Source organism: Spea bombifrons, chromosome 2 (assembly GCF_027358695.1).
Source record: "Spea bombifrons isolate aSpeBom1 chromosome 2, aSpeBom1.2.pri, whole genome shotgun sequence".
Classification (NCBI taxonomy): domain Eukaryota; kingdom Metazoa; phylum Chordata; class Amphibia; order Anura; family Pelobatidae; genus Spea; species Spea bombifrons.
This window is the reverse complement of record NC_071088.1, coordinates 96,950,866-96,974,995: the sequence shown is the minus strand read 5'-3', so window position 1 is coordinate 96,974,995 and position 24,130 is coordinate 96,950,866.

Genomic DNA, 24,130 nt, shown 5'->3' with positions numbered 1-24,130 from the left:
TGATAGCATTATGATGTCACAATCAAAACACTTCTTTAGTATCTCCTAATGGTAACACAATTAAAACATTATAATATTACAATCAAAACTCCTCTTTCTGATGTCATATTGTTAAAATGATGATAGCATTATGACATCACAATCATTAGACCCCTTTCCGGTGTCATAATTATAAGACAACTAAATCATTACGATGTCATAATCAATTCACTCTTTTATTATGTCATAATGGTAAAAGAATGATAGCATTATGATGTCACAATCAAAACACCTCTTTAGTATCTCCTAATGGTAACACAATTAAAACATTATAATATTACAATCAAAACTCCTCTTTCTGATGTCATAATGTTAAGATGATGATAGCATTATGACATCACAATCATAAGACCCCTTTCCGGTGTCATAATGATGAGACCACTAAATCACTATGACGTCATAATCAATACACTCTTTTATTATGTCATAATGTTAAAAGAATGATAGCATTATGATGTCACAATCAAAACACCTCTTTAGTATCTCCTAATGGTAACACAATTAAAACATTATAATATTACAATCAAAACTCCCCTTTATGATGTCATATTGTTAAAATGATGATAGCATTATGACATCACAATCATAAGACCCCTTTCCGGTGTCATAATGATAAGACAACTAAATCACTATGATGTCATAATCAATACACTCTTTTATTATGTCATAATGGTAAAAGAATGATAGCATTATGATGTCACAATCAAAACACCTCTTTAGTATCTCCTAATGGTAACACAATTAAAACATTATAATATTACAATCAAAACTCCCCTTTATGATGTCATAATGTTAAAATGATGATAGCATTATGACATCACAATCATAAGACCCCTTTCCGGTGTCATAATGATAAGACAACTAAATCACTATGATGTCATAATCAATACACTCTTTTATTATGTCATAATGGTAAAAGAATGATAGCATTATGATGTCACAATCAAAACACCTCTTTAGTATCTCCTAATGGTAACACAATTAAAACATTATAATATTACAATCAAAACTCCCCTTTATGATGTCATATTGTTAAAATGATGATAGCATTATGACATCACAATCATAAGACCCCTTTCCGGTGTCATAATGATAAGACAACTAAATCACTGTGATGTCATAATCAATACACTCTTTTATTATGTCATAATGGTAAAAGAATGATAGCATTATGATGTCACAATCAAAACACCTCTTTAGTATCTCATAATGGTAACACAATTAAAACATTATAATATTACAATCAAAACTCCCCTTTATGATGTCATATTGTTAAAATGATGATAGCATTATGACATCACAATCATAAGACCCCTTTCCGGTGTCATAATTATAAGACAATTAAATCATTATGATGTCATAATCAATACACTCTTTTATTATGTCATAATGGTAAAAGTATGATAGCATTATGATGTCACAATCAAAACACCTCTTTAGTATCTCCTAATGGTAACACAATTAAAACATAATATTACAATCAAAACTCCCCTTTATGATGTCATAATGTTAAGATGATGATAGCATTATGACATCACAATCATAAGACCCCTTTCCGGTGTCATAATGATAAGACAACTAAATCACTATGATGTCATAATCAATACACTCTTTTATTATGTCATAATGGTAAAAGAATGATAGCATTATGATGTCACAATCAAAACACCTCTTTAGTATCTCCTAATGGTAACACAATTAAAACATTATAATATTACAATCAAAACTCCCCTTTATGATGTCATATTGATAAAATGATGATAGCATTATGACATCACAATCATAAGACTCCTTTCCGGTGTCATAATTATGAGACAATTAAATCATTATGATGTCATAATCAATACACTCTTTTATTATGTCATAATGGTAAAAGAATGATAGCATTATGATGTCACAATCAAAACACCTCTTTAGTATCTCCTAATAGTAACACAATTAAAACATTATAATATTACAATCAAAACTCCCCTTTATGATGTCATATTGTTAAAATGATGATAGCATTATGACATCACAATCATAAGACTCCTTTCCGGTGTCATAATTATAAGACAATTAAATCATTATGATGTCATAATCAATACACTCTTTTATTATGTCATAATGGTAAAAGAATGATAGCATTATGATGTCACAATCAAAACACCTCTTTAGTATCTCCTGATGGTAACACAATTAAAACATTATAATATTACAATCAAAACTCCCCTTTATGATGTCATATTGTTAAAATGATGATAGCATTATGACATCAAAATCATAAGACTCCTTTCCGGTGTCATAATTATAAGACAATTAAATCATTATGATGTCATAATCAATACACTCTTTTATTATGTCATAATGGTAAAAGAATGATAGCATTATGATGTCACAATCAAAACACCTCTTTAGTATCTCCTGATGGTAACACAATTAAAACATTATAATATTACAATCAAAACTCCCCTTTATGATGTCATATTGTTAAAATGATGATAGCATTATGGCATCACAATCATAAGACTCCTTTCCGGTGTCATAATGATAAGACAATTAAATCATTATGATGTCATAATCAATACACTCTTTTATTATGTCATAATGGTAAAAGAATGTTAGCATTATGATGTCACAATCAAAACACCTCTTTAGTATCTCCTAATGGTAACACAATTAAAACATTATAATATTACAATCAAAACTCCCCTTTATGATGTCATATTGTTAAAATGATGATAGCATTATGACATCACAATCATAAGACCCCTTTCCGGTGTCATAATTATAAGACAACTAAATCATTATGATGTCATAATCAATACACTCTTTTATTATGTCATAATGGTAAAAGAATGATAGCATTATGATGTCACAATCAAAACACCTCTTTAGTATCTCCTAATGGTAACACAATTAAAACATTATAATATTACAATCAAAACTCCCCTTTATGATGTCATATTGTTAAAATGATGATAGCATTATGACATCACAATCATAAGACCCCTTTCCGGTGTCATAATTATAAGACAACTAAATCATTATGATGTCATAATCAATACACTCTTTTATTATGTCATAATGGTAAAAGACTGATAGCATTATGATGTCACAATCAAAACACCTCTTTAGTATCTCCTAATGGTAACACAATTAAAACATTATAATATTACAATCAAAACTCCCCTTTATGATGTCATAATCTTAAGGTGATGATAGCATTATGACATCACAATCATAAGATCCCTTTCCGGTGTCATTATGATAAGACAACTAAATCACTATGATGTCATAATCAATACACTCTTTTATTATGTCATAATGGTAAAAGAATGATAGCATTATGATGTCACAATCAAAACACCTCTTTAGTATCTCCTAATGGTAACACAATTAAAACGTTATAATATTACAATCAAAACTCCCCTTTATGATGTCATATTGTTAAAATGATGATAGCATTATGACATCACAATCATAAGACCCCTTTCCGGTGTCATAATGATAAGACAACTAAATCACTATGATGTCATAATCAATACACTCTTTTATTATGTCATAATGGTAAAAGAATGATAGCATTATGATGTCACAATCAAAACACCTCTTTAGTATCTCCTAATGGTAACACAATTAAAACATTATAATATTACAATCAAAACTCCCCTTTATGATGTCATATTGTTAAAATGATGATAGCATTATGACATCACAATCATAAGACCCCTTTCCGGTGTCATAATGATAAGACAACTAAATCACTATGATGTCATAATCAATACACTCTTTTATTATGTCATAATGGTAAAAGAATGATAGCATTATGATGTCACAATCAAAACACCTCTTTAGTATCTCCTAATAGTAACACAATTAAAACATTATAATATTACAATCAAAACTCCCCTTTATGATGTCATATTGTTAAAATGATGATAGCATTATGACATCACAATCATAAGACTCCTTTCCGGTGTCATAATTATAAGACAATTAAATCATTATGATGTCATAATCAATACACTCTTTTATTATGTCATAATGGTAAAAGAATGATAGCATTATGATGTCACAATCAAAACACCTCTTTAGTATCTCCTGATGGTAACACAATTAAAACATTATAATATTACAATCAAAACTCCCCTTTATGATGTCATATTGTTAAAATGATGATAGCATTATGGCATCACAATCATAAGACTCCTTTCCGGTGTCATAATGATAAGACAATTAAATCATTATGATGTCATAATCAATACACTCTTTTATTATGTCATAATGGTAAAAGAATGTTAGCATTATGATGTCACAATCAAAACACTTCTTTAGTATCTCCTAATGGTAACACAATTAAAACATTATAATATTACAATCAAAACTCCTCTTTCTGATGTCATATTGTTAAAATGATGATAGCATTATGACATCACAATCATTAGACCCCTTTCCGGTGTCATAATTATAAGACAACTAAATCATTACGATGTCATAATCAATTCACTCTTTTATTATGTCATAATGGTAAAAGAATGATAGCATTATGATGTCACAATCAAAACACTTCTTTAGTATCTCCTAATGGTAACACAATTAAAACATTATAATATTACAATCAAAACTCCTCTTTCTGATGTCATATTGTTAAAATGATGATAGCATTATGACATCACAATCATTAGACCCCTTTCCGGTGTCATAATTATAAGACAACTAAATCATTACGATGTCATAATCAATTCACTCTTTTATTATGTCATAATGGTAAAAAAATGATAGCATTATGATGTCACAATCAAAACACCTCTTTAGTATCTCCTAATGGTAACACAATTAAAACATTATAATATTACAATCAAAACTCCCCTTTATGATGTCATAATGTTAAGATGATGATAGCATTATGACATCACAATCATAAGACCCCTTTCCGGTGTCATAATGATGAGACCACTAAATCACTATGACGTCATAATCAATACACTCTTTTATTATGTCATAATGTTAAAAGAATGATAGCATTATGATGTCACAATCAAAACACCTCTTTAGTATCTCCTAATGGTAACACAATTAAAACATTATAATATTACAATCAAAACTCCCCTTTATGATGTCATATTGTTAAAATGATGATAGCATTATGACATCACAATCATAAGACCCCTTTCCGGTGTCATAATGATAAGACAACTAAATCACTATGATGTCATAATCAATACACTCTTTTATTATGTCATAATGGTAAAAGAATGATAGCATTATGATGTCACAATCAAAACACCTCTTTAGTATCTCCTAATGGTAACACAATTAAAACATTATAATATTATAATCAAAACTCCCCTTTATGATGTCATATTGTTAACGTGATGATAGCATTATGACATCACAATCATAAGACCCCTTTCCGGTGTCATAATGATAAGACAACTAAATCACTATGATGTCATAATCAATACACTCTTTTATTATGTCATAATGGTAAAAGAATGATGGCATTATGATGTCACAATCAAAACACCTCTTTAGTATCTCATAATGGTAACACAATTAAAACATTATAATATTACAATCAAAACTCCCCTTTATGATGTCATATTGTTAAAATGATGATAGCATTATGACATCACAATCATAAGACTCCTTTCCGGTGTCATAATGATAAGACAACTAAATCACTATGATGTCATAATCAATACACTCTTTTATTATGTCATAATGGTAAAAGAATGATAGCATTATGATGTCACAATCAAAACAACTCTTTAGTATCTCCTAATGGTAACACAATTAAAACATTATAATATTACAATCAAAACTCCCCTTTATGATGTCATAATGTTAAAATGATGATAGCATTATGACATCACAATCATAAGACCCCTTTCCGGTGTCATAATGATAAGACAACTAAATCACTATGATGTCATAATCAATACACTCTTTTATTATGTCATAATGGTAAAAGAATGATAGCATTATGATGTCACAATCAAAACACCTCTTTAGTATCTCCTAATGGTAACACAATTAAAACATTATAATATTACAATCAAAACTCCCCTTTATGATGTCATATTGTTAAAATGATGATAGCATTATGACATCACAATCATAAGACCCCTTTCCGGTGTCATAATGATAAGACAACTAAATCACTATGATGTCATAATCAATACACTCTTTTATTATGTCATAATGGTAAAAGAATGATAGCATTATGATGTCACAATCAAAACACCTCTTTAGTATCTCCTAATCGTAACACAATTAAAACATGATAATATTACAATCAAAACTCCCCTTTATGAATGTTAACGTGATGATAGCATTATGACATCACAATCATAAGACCCCTTTCCGGTGTCATAGTTATAGCACAACTAAATCACTATGATGTCATAATCAATACACTCTTTTATTATGTCATAATGGTAAAAGAATGATAGCATTATGATGTCACAATCAAAACACCTCTTTAGTATCTCCTAATGGTAACACAATTAAAACATTATAATATTATAATCAAAACTCCCCTTTATGATGTCATAATGTTAATGTGATGATAGCATTATGACATCACAATCATAAGACCCCTTTCCGGTGTCATAATGATAAGACAACTAAATCACTATGATGTCATAATCAATACACTCTTTTATTATGTCATAATGGTAAAAGAATGATGGCATTATGATGTCACAATCAAAACACCTCTTTAGTATCTCCTAATGGTAACACAATTAAAACATTATAATATTACAATCAAAACTCCCCTTTATGATGTCATATTGTTAAAATGATGATAGCATTATGACATCACAATCATAAGACCACTTTCCGGTGTTATAATGATAAGACAATTAAATCATTATGATGTCATAATCAATACACTCTTTTATTATGTCATAATGGTAAAAGAATGATAGCATTATGATGTCACAATCAAAACACCTCTTTAGTATCTCATAATGGTAACACAATTAAAACATTATAATATTACAATCAAAACTCCCCTTTATGATGTCATATTGTTAAAATGATGATAGCATTATGACATCACAATCATAAGACCCCTTTCCGGTGTCATAATGATAAGACAACTAAATCACTATGATGTCATAATCAATACACTCTTTTATTATGTCATAATGGTAAAAGAATGATAGCATTATGATGTCATAATCAAAACACCTCTTTAGTATCTCATAATGGTAACACAATTAAAACATTATAATATTACAATCAAAACTCCCCTTTATGATGTCATATTGTTAAAATGATGATAGCATTATGACATCACAATCATAAGACCCCTTTCCGGTGTCATAATTATAAGACAATTAAATCATTATGATGTCATAATCAATACACTCTTTTATTATGTCATAATGGTAAAAGTATGATAGCATTATGATGTCACAATCAAAACACCTCTTTAGTATCTCCTAATGGTAACACAATTAAAACATAATATTACAATCAAAACTCCCCTTTATGATGTCATAATGTTAAGATGATGATAGCATTATGACATCACAATCATAAGACCCCTTTCCGGTGTCATAATGATAAGACAACTAAATCACTATGATGTCATAATCAATACACTCTTTTATTATGTCATAATGGTAAAAGAATGATAGCATTATGATGTCACAATCAAAACACCTCTTTAGTATCTCCTAATGGTAACACAATTAAAACATTATAATATTACAATCAAAACTCCCCTTTATGATGTCATATTGTTAAAATGATGATAGCATTATGACATCACAATCATAAGACTCCTTTCCGGTGTCATAATTATGAGACAATTAAATCATTATGATGTCATAATCAATACACTCTTTTATTATGTCATAATGGTAAAAGAATGATAGCATTATGATGTCACAATCAAAACACCTCTTTAGTATCTCCTAATAGTAACACAATTAAAACATTATAATATTACAATCAAAACTCCCCTTTATGATGTCATATTGTTAAAATGATGATAGCATTATGACATCACAATCATAAGACTCCTTTCCGGTGTCATAATTATAAGACAATTAAATCATTATGATGTCATAATCAATACACTCTTTTATTATGTCATAATGGTAAAAGAATGATAGCATTATGATGTCACAATCAAAACACCTCTTTAGTATCTCCTGATGGTAACACAATTAAAACATTATAATATTACAATCAAAACTCCCCTTTATGATGTCATATTGTTAAAATGATGATAGCATTATGACATCAAAATCATAAGACTCCTTTCCGGTGTCATAATTATAAGACAATTAAATCATTATGATGTCATAATCAATACACTCTTTTATTATGTCATAATGGTAAAAGAATGATAGCATTATGATGTCACAATCAAAACACCTCTTTAGTATCTCCTGATGGTAACACAATTAAAACATTATAATATTACAATCAAAACTCCCCTTTATGATGTCATATTGTTAAAATGATGATAGCATTATGGCATCACAATCATAAGACTCCTTTCCGGTGTCATAATGATAAGACAATTAAATCATTATGATGTCATAATCAATACACTCTTTTATTATGTCATAATGGTAAAAGAATGTTAGCATTATGATGTCACAATCAAAACACCTCTTTAGTATCTCCTAATGGTAACACAATTAAAACATTATAATATTACAATCAAAACTCCCCTTTATGATGTCATATTGTTAAAATGATGATAGCATTATGACATCACAATCATAAGACCCCTTTCCGGTGTCATAATTATAAGACAACTAAATCATTATGATGTCATAATCAATACACTCTTTTATTATGTCATAATGGTAAAAGAATGATAGCATTATGATGTCACAATCAAAACACCTCTTTAGTATCTCCTAATGGTAACACAATTAAAACATTATAATATTACAATCAAAACTCCCCTTTATGATGTCATATTGTTAAAATGATGATAGCATTATGACATCACAATCATAAGACCCCTTTCCGGTGTCATAATTATAAGACAACTAAATCATTATGATGTCATAATCAATACACTCTTTTATTATGTCATAATGGTAAAAGACTGATAGCATTATGATGTCACAATCAAAACACCTCTTTAGTATCTCCTAATGGTAACACAATTAAAACATTATAATATTACAATCAAAACTCCCCTTTATGATGTCATAATCTTAAGGTGATGATAGCATTATGACATCACAATCATAAGATCCCTTTCCGGTGTCATTATGATAAGACAACTAAATCACTATGATGTCATAATCAATACACTCTTTTATTATGTCATAATGGTAAAAGAATGATAGCATTATGATGTCACAATCAAAACACCTCTTTAGTATCTCCTAATGGTAACACAATTAAAACGTTATAATATTACAATCAAAACTCCCCTTTATGATGTCATATTGTTAAAATGATGATAGCATTATGACATCACAATCATAAGACCCCTTTCCGGTGTCATAATGATAAGACAACTAAATCACTATGATGTCATAATCAATACACTCTTTTATTATGTCATAATGGTAAAAGAATGATAGCATTATGATGTCACAATCAAAACACCTCTTTAGTATCTCCTAATGGTAACACAATTAAAACATTATAATATTACAATCAAAACTCCCCTTTATGATGTCATATTGTTAAAATGATGATAGCATTATGACATCACAATCATAAGACCCCTTTCCGGTGTCATAATGATAAGACAACTAAATCACTATGATGTCATAATCAATACACTCTTTTATTATGTCATAATGGTAAAAGAATGATAGCATTATGATGTCACAATCAAAACACCTCTTTAGTATCTCCTAATAGTAACACAATTAAAACATTATAATATTACAATCAAAACTCCCCTTTATGATGTCATATTGTTAAAATGATGATAGCATTATGACATCACAATCATAAGACTCCTTTCCGGTGTCATAATTATAAGACAATTAAATCATTATGATGTCATAATCAATACACTCTTTTATTATGTCATAATGGTAAAAGAATGATAGCATTATGATGTCACAATCAAAACACCTCTTTAGTATCTCCTGATGGTAACACAATTAAAACATTATAATATTACAATCAAAACTCCCCTTTATGATGTCATATTGTTAAAATGATGATAGCATTATGGCATCACAATCATAAGACTCCTTTCCGGTGTCATAATGATAAGACAATTAAATCATTATGATGTCATAATCAATACACTCTTTTATTATGTCATAATGGTAAAAGAATGTTAGCATTATGATGTCACAATCAAAACACTTCTTTAGTATCTCCTAATGGTAACACAATTAAAACATTATAATATTACAATCAAAACTCCTCTTTCTGATGTCATATTGTTAAAATGATGATAGCATTATGACATCACAATCATTAGACCCCTTTCCGGTGTCATAATTATAAGACAACTAAATCATTACGATGTCATAATCAATTCACTCTTTTATTATGTCATAATGGTAAAAGAATGATAGCATTATGATGTCACAATCAAAACACTTCTTTAGTATCTCCTAATGGTAACACAATTAAAACATTATAATATTACAATCAAAACTCCTCTTTCTGATGTCATATTGTTAAAATGATGATAGCATTATGACATCACAATCATTAGACCCCTTTCCGGTGTCATAATTATAAGACAACTAAATCATTACGATGTCATAATCAATTCACTCTTTTATTATGTCATAATGGTAAAAAAATGATAGCATTATGATGTCACAATCAAAACACCTCTTTAGTATCTCCTAATGGTAACACAATTAAAACATTATAATATTACAATCAAAACTCCCCTTTATGATGTCATAATGTTAAGATGATGATAGCATTATGACATCACAATCATAAGACCCCTTTCCGGTGTCATAATGATGAGACCACTAAATCACTATGACGTCATAATCAATACACTCTTTTATTATGTCATAATGTTAAAAGAATGATAGCATTATGATGTCACAATCAAAACACCTCTTTAGTATCTCCTAATGGTAACACAATTAAAACATTATAATATTACAATCAAAACTCCCCTTTATGATGTCATATTGTTAAAATGATGATAGCATTATGACATCACAATCATAAGACCCCTTTCCGGTGTCATAATGATAAGACAACTAAATCACTATGATGTCATAATCAATACACTCTTTTATTATGTCATAATGGTAAAAGAATGATAGCATTATGATGTCACAATCAAAACACCTCTTTAGTATCTCCTAATGGTAACACAATTAAAACATTATAATATTACAATCAAAACTCCCCTTTATGATGTCATATTGTTAACGTGATGATAGCATTATGACATCACAATCATAAGACCCCTTTCCGGTGTCATAATGATAAGACAACTAAATCACTATGATGTCATAATCAATACACTCTTTTATTATGTCATAATGGTAAAAGAATGATGGCATTATGATGTCACAATCAAAACACCTCTTTAGTATCTCCTAATGGTAACACAGTTAAAACATTATAATATTACAATCAAAACTCCCCTTTATGATGTCATATTGTTAAAATGATGATAGCATTATGACATCACAATCATAAGACCCCTTTCCGGTGTTATAATGATAAGACAATTAAATCATTATGATGTCATAATCAATACACTCTTTTATTTTGTCATAATGGTAAAAGAATGATAGCATTATGATGTCACAATCAAAACACCTCTTTAGTATCTCATAATGGTAACACAATTAAAACATTATAATATTACAATCAAAACTCCCCTTTATGATGTCATATTGTTAAAATGATGATAGCATTATGACATCACAATCATAAGACTCCTTTCCGGTGTCATAATGATAAGACAACTAAATCACTATGATGTCATAATCAATACACTCTTTTATTATGTCATAATGGTAAAAGAATGATAGCATTATGATGTCACAATCAAAACACCTCTTTAGTATCTCCTAATGGTAACACAATTAAAACATTATAATATTACAATCAAAACTCCCCTTTATGATGTCATAATGTTAAAATGATGATAGCATTATGACATCACAATCATAAGACCCCTTTCCGGTGTCATAATGATAAGACAACTAAATCACTATGATGTCATAATCAATACACTCTTTTATTATGTCATAATGGTAAAAGAATGATAGCATTATGATGTCACAATCAAAACACCTCTTTAGTATCTCCTAATGGTAACACAATTAAAACATTATAATATTACAATCAAAACTCCCCTTTATGATGTCATATTGTTAAAATGATGATAGCATTATGACATCACAATCATAAGACCCCTTTCCGGTGTCATAATGATAAGACAACTAAATTACTATGATGTCATAATCAATACACTCTTTTATTATGTCATAATGGTAAAAGAATGATAGCATTATGATGTCACAATCAAAACACCTCTTTAGTATCTCCTAATCGTAACACAATTAAAACATGATAATATTACAATCAAAACTCCCCTTTATGAATGTTAACGTGATGATAGCATTATGACATCACAATCATAAGACCCCTTTCCGGTGTCATAGTTATAGCACAACTAAATCACTATGATGTCATAATCAATACACTCTTTTATTATGTCATAATGGTAAAAGAATGATAGCATTATGATGTCACAATCAAAACACCTCTTTAGTATCTCCTAATGGTAACACAATTAAAACATTATAATATTATAATCAAAACTCCCCTTTATGATGTCATAATGTTAATGTGATGATAGCATTATGACATCACAATCATAAGACCCCTTTCCGGTGTCATAATGATAAGACAACTAAATCACTATGATGTCATAATCAATACACTCTTTTATTATGTCATAATGGTAAAAGAATGATGGCATTATGATGTCACAATCAAAACACCTCTTTAGTATCTCCTAATGGTAACACAATTAAAACATTATAATATTACAATCAAAACTCCCCTTTATGATGTCATATTGTTAAAATGATGATAGCATTATGACATCACAATCATAAGACCACTTTCCGGTGTTATAATGATAAGACAATTAAATCATTATGATGTCATAATCAATACACTCTTTTATTATGTCATAATGGTAAAAGAATGATAGCATTATGATGTCACAATCAAAACACCTCTTTAGTATCTCATAATGGTAACACAATTAAAACATTATAATATTACAATCAAAACTCCCCTTTATGATGTCATATTGTTAAAATGATGATAGCATTATGACATCACAATCATAAGACCCCTTTCCGGTGTCATAATGATAAGACAACTAAATCACTATGATGTCATAATCAATACACTCTTTTATTATGTCATAATGGTAAAAGAATGATAGCATTATGATGTCATAATCAAAACACCTCTTTAGTATCTCATAATGGTAACACAATTAAAACATTATAATATTACAATCAAAACTCCCCTTTATGATGTCATATTGTTAAAATGATGATAGCATTATGACATCACAATCATAAGACCCCTTTCCGGTGTCATAATGATAAGACAACTAAATTACTATGATGTCATAATCAATACACTCTTTTATTATGTCATAATGGTAAAAGAATGATAGCATTATGATGTCACAATCAAAACACCTCTTTAGTATCTCCTAATCGTAACACAATTAAAACATGATAATATTACAATCAAAACTCCCCTTTATGAATGTTAACGTGATGATAGCATTATGACATCACAATCATAAGACCCCTTTCCGGTGTCATAGTTATAGCACAACTAAATCACTATGATGTCATAATCAATACACTCTTTTATTATGTCATAATGGTAAAAGAATGATAGCATTATGATGTCACAATCAAAACACCTCTTTAGTATCTCCTAATGGTAACACAATTAAAACATTATAATATTATAATCAAAACTCCCCTTTATGATGTCATAATGTTAATGTGATGATAGCATTATGACATCACAATCATAAGACCCCTTTCCGGTGTCATAATGATAAGACAACTAAATCACTATGATGTCATAATCAATACACTCTTTTATTATGTCATAATGGTAAAAGAATGATGGCATTATGATGTCACAATCAAAACACCTCTTTAGTATCTCCTAATGGTAACACAATTAAAACATTATAATATTACAATCAAAACTCCCCTTTATGATGTCATATTGTTAAAATGATGATAGCATTATGACATCACAATCATAAGACCACTTTCCGGTGTTATAATGATAAGACAATTAAATCATTATGATGTCATAATCAATACACTCTTTTATTATGTCATAATGGTAAAAGAATGATAGCATTATGATGTCACAATCAAAACACCTCTTTAGTATCTCATAATGGTAACACAATTAAAACATTATAATATTACAATCAAAACTCCCCTTTATGATGTCATATTGTTAAAATGATGATAGCATTATGACATCACAATCATAAGACCCCTTTCCGGTGTCATAATGATAAGACAACTAAATCACTATGATGTCATAATCAATACACTCTTTTATTATGTCATAATGGTAAAAGAATGATAGCATTATGATGTCATAATCAAAACACCTCTTTAGTATCTCATAATGGTAACACAATTAAAACATTATAATATTACAATCAAAACTCCCCTTTATGATGTCATATTGTTAAAATGATGATAGCATTATGACATCACAATCATAAGACCCCTTTCCGGTGTCATAATTATAAGACAATTAAATCATTATGATGTCATAATCAATACACTCTTTTATTATGTCATAATGGTAAAAGTATGATAGCATTATGATGTCACAATCAAAACACCTCTTTAGTATCTCCTAATGGTAACACAATTAAAACATAATATTACAATCAAAACTCCCCTTTATGATGTCATAATGTTAAGATGATGATAGCATTATGACATCACAATCATAAGACCCCTTTCCGGTGTCATAATGATAAGACAACTAAATCACTATGATGTCATAATCAATACACTCTTTTATTATGTCATAATGGTAAAAGAATGATAGCATTATGATGTCACAATCAAAACACCTCTTTAGTATCTCCTAATGGTAACACAATTAAAACATTATAATATTACAATCAAAACTCCCCTTTATGATGTCATATTGTTAAAATGATGATAGCATTATGACATCACAATCATAAGACTCCTTTCCGGTGTCATAATTATGAGACAATTAAATCATTATGATGTCATAATCAATACACTCTTTTATTATGTCATAATGGTAAAAGAATGATAGCATTATGATGTCACAATCAAAACACCTCTTTAGTATCTCCTAATAGTAACACAATTAAAACATTATAATATTACAATCAAAACTCCCCTTTATGATGTCATATTGTTAAAATGATGATAGCATTATGACATCACAATCATAAGACTCCTTTCCGGTGTCATAATTATAAGACAATTAAATCATTATGATGTCATAATCAATACACTCTTTTATTATGTCATAATGGTAAAAGAATGATAGCATTATGATGTCACAATCAAAACACCTCTTTAGTATCTCCTGATGGTAACACAATTAAAACATTATAATATTACAATCAAAACTCCCCTTTATGATGTCATATTGTTAAAATGATGATAGCATTATGACATCAAAATCATAAGACTCCTTTCCGGTGTCATAATTATAAGACAATTAAATCATTATGATGTCATAATCAATACACTCTTTTATTATGTCATAATGGTAAAAGAATGATAGCATTATGATGTCACAATCAAAACACCTCTTTAGTATCTCCTGATGGTAACACAATTAAAACATTATAATATTACAATCAAAACTCCCCTTTATGATGTCATATTGTTAAAATGATGATAGCATTATGGCATCACAATCATAAGACTCCTTTCCGGTGTCATAATGATAAGACAATTAAATCATTATGATGTCATAATCAATACACTCTTTTATTATGTCATAATGGTAAAAGAATGTTAGCATTATGATGTCACAATCAAAACACCTCTTTAGTATCTCCTAATGGTAACACAATTAAAACATTATAATATTACAATCAAAACTCCCCTTTATGATGTCATATTGTTAAAATGATGATAGCATTATGACATCACAATCATAAGACCCCTTTCCGGTGTCATAATTATAAGACAACTAAATCATTATGATGTCATAATCAATACACTCTTTTATTATGTCATAATGGTAAAAGAATGATAGCATTATGATGTCACAATCAAAACACCTCTTTAGTATCTCCTAATGGTAACACAATTAAAACATTATAATATTACAATCAAAACTCCCCTTTATGATGTCATATTGTTAAAATGATGATAGCATTATGACATCACAATCATAAGACCCCTTTCCGGTGTCATAATTATAAGACAACTAAATCATTATGATGTCATAATCAATACACTCTTTTATTATGTCATAATGGTAAAAGACTGATAGCATTATGATGTCACAATCAAAACACCTCTTTAGTATCTCCTAATGGTAACACAATTAAAACATTATAATATTACAATCAAAACTCCCCTTTATGATGTCATAATCTTAAGGTGATGATAGCATTATGACATCACAATCATAAGATCCCTTTCCGGTGTCATTATGAGAAGACAACTAAATCACTATGATGTCATAATCAATACACTCTTTTATTATGTCATAATGGTAAAAGAATGATAGCATTACGATGTCACAATCAAAACACCTCTTTAGTATCTCCTAATGGTAACACAATTAAAACATTATAATATTACAATCAAAACTCCCCTTTATGATGTCATATTGTTAAAATGATGATAGCATTATGACATCACAATCATAAGACCCCTTTCCGGTGTTATAATGATAAGACAACTAAATCACTATGATGTCATAATCAATACACTCTTTTATTATGTCATAATGGTAGAAGACTGATAGCATTATGATGTCACAATCAAAACACCTCTTTAGTATCTCCTAATGGTAACACAATTAAAACATTATAATATTACAATCAAAACTCCCCTTTATGATGTCATAATGTTAAGGTGATGATAGCATTATGACATCACAATCATAAGATCCCTTTCCGGTGTCATTATGATAAGACAACTAAATCACTATGATGTCATAATCACTACACTCTTTTATTATGTCATAATGGTAAAAGAATGATAGCATTATGATGTCACAATCAAAACACCTCTTTAGTATCTCCTAATGGTAACACAATTAAAACATTATAATATTACAATCAAAACTCCCCTTTATGATGTCATATTGTTAAAATGATGATAGCATTATGACATCACAATCATAAGACCCCTTTCCGGTGTCATAATGATAAGACAACTAAATCACTATGATGTCATAATCAATACACTCTTTTATTATGTCATAATGGTAAAAGAATGATAGCATTATGATGTCACAATCAAAACACCTCTTTAGTATCTCCTAATGGTAACACAATTAAAACATTATAATATTACAATCAAAACTCCCCTTTATGATGTCATATTGTTAAAATGATGATAGCATTATGAGATCACAATCATAAGACCCCTTTCCGGTGTCATAATGATAAGACAACTAAATCACTATGATGTCATAATCAATACACTCTTTTATTATGTCATTATGGTAAAAGAATGATAGCATTATGATGTCACAATCAAAGCACCTCTTTAGTATCTCCTAATAGTAACACAATTAAAACATTATAATATTACAATCAAAACTCCCCTTTATGATGTCATATTGTTAAAATGATGATAGCATTATGACATCACAATCATAAGACCCCTTTCCGGTGTCATAATGATAAGACAACTAAATCACTATGATGTCATAATCAATACACTCTTTTATTATGTCATAATGGTAAAAGAATGATAGCATTATGATGTCACATTCAAAACACCTCTTTAGTATCTCCTAATGGTAACACAATTAAAACATTATAATATTACAATCAAAACTCCCCTTTATGATGTCATATTGTTAAAATGATGATAGCATTATGACATCACAATCATAAGACCACTTTCCGGTGTCATAATGATAAGACAACTAAATCACTATGATGTCATAATCAATACACTCTTTTATTATGTCATAATGGTAAAAGAATGATAGCATTATGATGTCACAATGAAAACACCTCTTTAGTATCTCATAATGGTAACACAATTAAAACATTATAATATTATAATCAAAACTCCCCTTTATGATGTCATAATGTTAAAATGATGATAGCATTATGACATCACAATCATAAGATCCCTTTCCGGTGTCATAATGATAAGACAACTAAATCACTATGATGTCATAATCAATACACTCTTTTATTATGTCATAATGGTAAAAGAATGATAGCATTATAATGTCACAATCAAAACACCTCTTTAGTATCTCCTAATGGTAACACAATTAAAACATTATAATATTACAATCAAAACTCCCCTTTATGATGTCATATCGTTAAAATGATGATAGCATTATGACATCACAATCATAAGACCCCTTTCCGGTGTCATAATGATAAGACAACTAAATCACTATGATGTCATAATCAATACACTCTTTTATTATGTCATAATGGTAAAAGAATGATAGCATTATGATGTCACAATCAAAACACCTCTTTAGTATCTCCTAATGGTAACACAATTAAAACATTATAATCTTACAATCAAAACTCCCCTTTATGATGTCATATTGTTAAAATGATGATAGCATTATTACATCACAATCATAAGACCCCTTTCCGGTGTCATAATGATAAGACAACTAAATCACTATGATGTCATAATCAATACACTCTTTTATTATGTCATAATGGTAAAAGAATGATAGCATTATGATGTCACAATCAAAACACCTCTTTAGTATCTCCTAATAGTAACACAATTAAAACATTATAATATTACAATAAAAACTCCCCTTTATGATGTCATATTGTTAAAATGATGATAGCATTATGACATCACAATCATAAGACCCCTTTCCGGTGTCATAATTATAAGACAACTAAATCATTATGATGTCATAATCAATACACTCTTTTATTATGTCATAATGGTAAAAGAATGATAGCATTATGATGTCACAATCAAAACACCTCTTTAGTATCTCCTAATGGTAACACAATTAAAACATTATAATATTACAATCAAAACTCCCCTTTATGATGTCATATTGTTAAAATGATGATAGCATTATGACATCACAATCATAAGACCCCTTTCCGGTGTTATAATGAGAAGACAACTAAATCACTATGATGTCATAATCAATACACTCTTTTATTATGTCATAATGGTAAAAGAATGATAGCATTATGATGTCACAATCAAAACACCTCTTTAGTATCTCCTGATGGTAACACAATTAAAACATTATAATATTACAATCAAAACTCCCCTTTATGATGTCATATTGTTAAAATGATGATAGCATTATGACATCACAATCATAAGACCCCTTTCCGGTGTCATAATTATAAGACAACTAAATCATTATGATGTCATAATCAATACACTCTTTTATTATGTCATAATGGTAAAAGACTGATAGCATTATGATGTCACAATCAAAACACCTCTTTAGTATCTCCTAATGGTAACACAATTAAAACATTATAATATTACAATCAAAACTCCCCTTTATGATGTCATAATGTTAAGGTGATGATAGCATTATGACATCACAATCATAAGACCCCTTTCCGGTGTCATTATGATAAGACAACTAAATCACTATGATGTCATAATCAATACACTCTTTTATTACGTCATAATGGTAAAAGAATGATAGCATTATGATGTCACAATCAAAACACCTCTTTAGTATCTCCTAATGGTAACACAATTAAAACATTATAATATTACAATCAAAACTCCCCTTTATGATGTCATATTGTTAAAATGATGATAGCATTATGACATCACAATCATAAGACCCCTTTCCGGTGTCATAATGATAAGACAACTAAATCACTATGATGTCATAATCAATACACTCTTTTATTATGTCATAATGGTAAAAGAATGATAGCATTATGATGTCACAATCAAAACACCTCTTTAGTATCTCCTAATAGTAACACAATTAAAACATTATAATATTACAATCAAAACTCCCCTTTATGATGTCATATTGTTAAAATGATGATAGCATTATGACATCACAATCATAAGACTCCTTTCCGGTGTCATAATTATAAGATAATTAAATCATTATGATGTCATAATCAATACACTCTTTTATTATGTCATAATGGTAAAAGAATGATAGCATTATGATGTCACAATCAAAACACCTCTTTAGTATCTCCTAATGGTAACACAATTAAAACATAATATTACAATCAAAACTCCCCTTTATGATGTCATATTGTTAAAATGATGATAGCATTATGACATCACAATCATAAGACTCCTTTCCGGTGTCATAATTATAAGACAATTAAATCATTATGATGTCATAATCAATACACTCTTTTATTATGTCATAATGGTAAAAGAATGATAGCATTATGATGTCACAATCAAAAGACCTCTTTAGTATCTCCTGATGGTAACACAATTAAAACTAGGGCTGAAACAACGAATCGATAAAATCGATAATAATCGATAACGGAAATCGTTGTCGACGATTTCCGTTATCGATTAATCGAGTGATCGATTCGTTGTTGGAGCACTCGGCTCCTTTTACTTACCTCCGCGAGCGTTCCCCGCTTCTGCTACACGCTCTGCAGTCTCCGCCTTCTAGCTACGTGACGGATGTGACGTGTTCCGGAGGTAAGTATTCTTCATGTCTATGTGCACAGATCGCACAGAGCCACTCGCACAGAGCGAATCGCTCTGTGCGAATGGAGCCACTCGCACAGAGCGGTTCGCTCTGTGCGAGTGGCTCCATTCGCACAGAGCGGTTCGCTCTGTGCGAGTGGCTCCATTCGCACAGAGCGGTTCGCTCTGTGCGAGTGGCTCCATTCGCACAGAGCGGTTCGCTCTGTGCGAGTGGCTCCATTCGCACAGAGCGGTTCGCTCTGTGCGAGTGGCTCCATTCGCACAGAGCGGTTCGCTCTGTGCGAGTGGCTCCATTCGCACAGAGCGGTTCGCTCTGTGCGAGTGGCTCCATTCGCACAGAGCGGTTCGCAGGGGTGGGGGTCCACGGTGGGGTGGGGGTGGGGTTTCAGGGGATGCAGGGTGTGAGTGTGGGTGCAGGGCAGAGTGGGGGTGGGGGTGCAGGGCAGAGTGGGAGTGGGGGGTGCAGGGCAGAGTGGGGGTGGGGGGTGCAGGGCAGGAGACTGGGTGCAGGGCAGAGTGGGGGTGGGGATGCAGGGTGTGAGTGTGGGTGCAGGGCAGAGTGGGAGACTGGGTGCAGGGCAGAGTGGGGGTGGGGATGCAGGGCAGGGTGTGAGTGTGGGTGCAGGGCAGAGTGGGTGCAGGGCAGAGTGGGTGCAGGGCAGAGTGTGAGTGTGGGGGCAGGGCTGGTTGCAGGGCAGAGTTGGAGACTGGGTGCAGGGGCACAGTGCAAAGTGCTGGGTGCAAAGTGCCAGTGCTGGGTACAAAGTGCCAGGGCTGGCTGCAAAGTGCCAGGGCTGGGTGCAAAGTGCAAAGTGCTGGTGCTGAGTGCTGTGTACAAAGTGCTTGCTGGGTGCAAAGTGCCAGGGCTGGGGCAAAGTGCTGGGTGCAAAGTGCCAGGCCTGGGGCAAAGTGCTGGGTGCAAAGTGCCAGGGCTGGGGCAAAGTGCTGGATACAAAGTGCTGGGTGCAAAGTGCCAGGGCTGGGTGCAAAGTGCTGAGTGCTGGGTGCAAAGTGCTGAGTGCTGGGTGCAAAGTGCCAGGGCTGGGGCAAAGTGCTGGGTGCAAAGTGCTGGGTGCAAAGTGCTGGGTGCAAAGTGCCAGGGCTGGGGCAAAGTTTCTTGAACAGTAATAGTCCACCTCTTTTCAGAATGTTTGGGGTTATTTTGTTTCATAAATATTGTGTTTGGGTTCTTGTACTTTGAAAATATTGTTTTTTATTACATCATAACAAAATAAGAATGTTAATGTAAATTTTAAGTTGTTTTTTAACATCCAGTTCATTAAATTATTTTAAATAAACGAAAAATTTGCATATTGTTTTTTTTTATCCGATTAATCGATTAATCGAAAAAATAATCGGCCAACTAATCGATTATTAAAATAATCGTTAGTTGCAGCCCTAGTTTTAATTGTGTTACCATCAGGAGATACTAAAGAGGTGTTTTGATTGTGACATCATAATGCTATCATTCTTTTACCATTATGACATAATAAAAGAGTGTATTGATTATGACATCATAATGATTTAATTGTCTTATAATTATGACACCGGAAAGGAGTCTTATGATTGTGATGTCATAATGCTATCATCATTTTAACAATATGACATCATAAAGGGGAGTTTTGATTGTAATATTATAATGTTTTAATTGTGTTACTATTAGGAGATACTAAAGAGGTGTTTTGATTGTGACATCATAATGCTATCATTCTTTTACCATTATGACATAATAAAAGAGTGTATTGATTATGACATCATAGTGATTTAGTTGTCTTATCATTATGACACCGGAAAGGGGTCTTATGATTGTGATGTCATAATGCTATCATCATTTTAACAATATGACATCATAAAGGGGAGTTTTGATTGTAATATTATAATATTTTAATTGTGTTACCATTAGGAGATACTAAAGAGGTGTTTTGAATGTGACATCATAATGCTATCATTCTTTTACCATTATGACATAATAAAAGAGTGTATTGATTATGACATCATAGTGATTTAGTTGTCTTATCATTATGACACCGGAAAGGGGTCTTATGATTGTGATGTCATAATGCTATCATCATTTTAACAATATGACATCATAAAGGGGAGTTTTGATTGTAATATTATAATGTTTTAATTGTGTTACCATTAGGAGATACTAAAGAGGTGTTTTGATTGTGACATCATAATGCTATCATTCTTTTACCATTATGACATAATAAAAGAGTGTATTGATTATGAGATCATAGTGATTTAGTTGTCTTATAATTATGACACCGGAAAGGGGTCTTATGATTGTGATGTCATAATGCTATCATCATTTTAACAATATGACATCATAAAGGGGAGTTTTGATTGTAATATTATAACGTTTTAATTGTGTTACCATTAGGAGATACTAAAGAGGTGTTTTGATTGTGACATCATAATGCTATCATTCTTTTACCATTATGACATAATAAAAGAGTGTATTGATTATGACATCATAGTGATTTAGTTGTCTTATCATAATGACACCGGAAAGGGATCTTATGATTGTGATGTCATAATGCTATCATCACCTTAACATTATGACATCATAAAGGGGAGTTTTGATTGTAATATTATAATGTTTTAATTGTGTTACCATTAGGAGATACTAAAGAGGTGTTTTGATTGTGACATCATAATGCTAACATTCTTTTACCATTATGACATAATAAAAGAGTGTATTGATTATGACATCATAATGATTTAATTGTCTTATCATTATGACACCGGAAAGGAGTCTTATGATTGTGATGCCATAATGCTATCATCATTTTAACAATATGACATCATAAAGGGGAGTTTTGATTGTAATATTATAATGTTTTAATTGTGTTACCATCAGGAGATACTAAAGAGGTGTTTTGATTGTGACATCATAATGCTATCATTCTTTTACCATTATGACATAATAAAAGAGTGTATTGATTATGACATCATAATGATTTAATTGTCTTATAATTATGACACCGGAAAGGAGTCTTATGATTGTGATGTCATAATGCTATCATCATTTTAACAATATGACATCATAAAGGGGAGTTTTGATTGTAATATTATAATGTTATAATTGTGTTACTATTAGGAGATACTAAAGAGGTGTTTTGATTGTGACATCATAATGCTATCATTCTTTTACCATTATGACATAATAAAAGAGTGTATTGATTATGACATCATAGTGATTTAGTTGTCTTATCATAATGACACCGGAAAGGGGT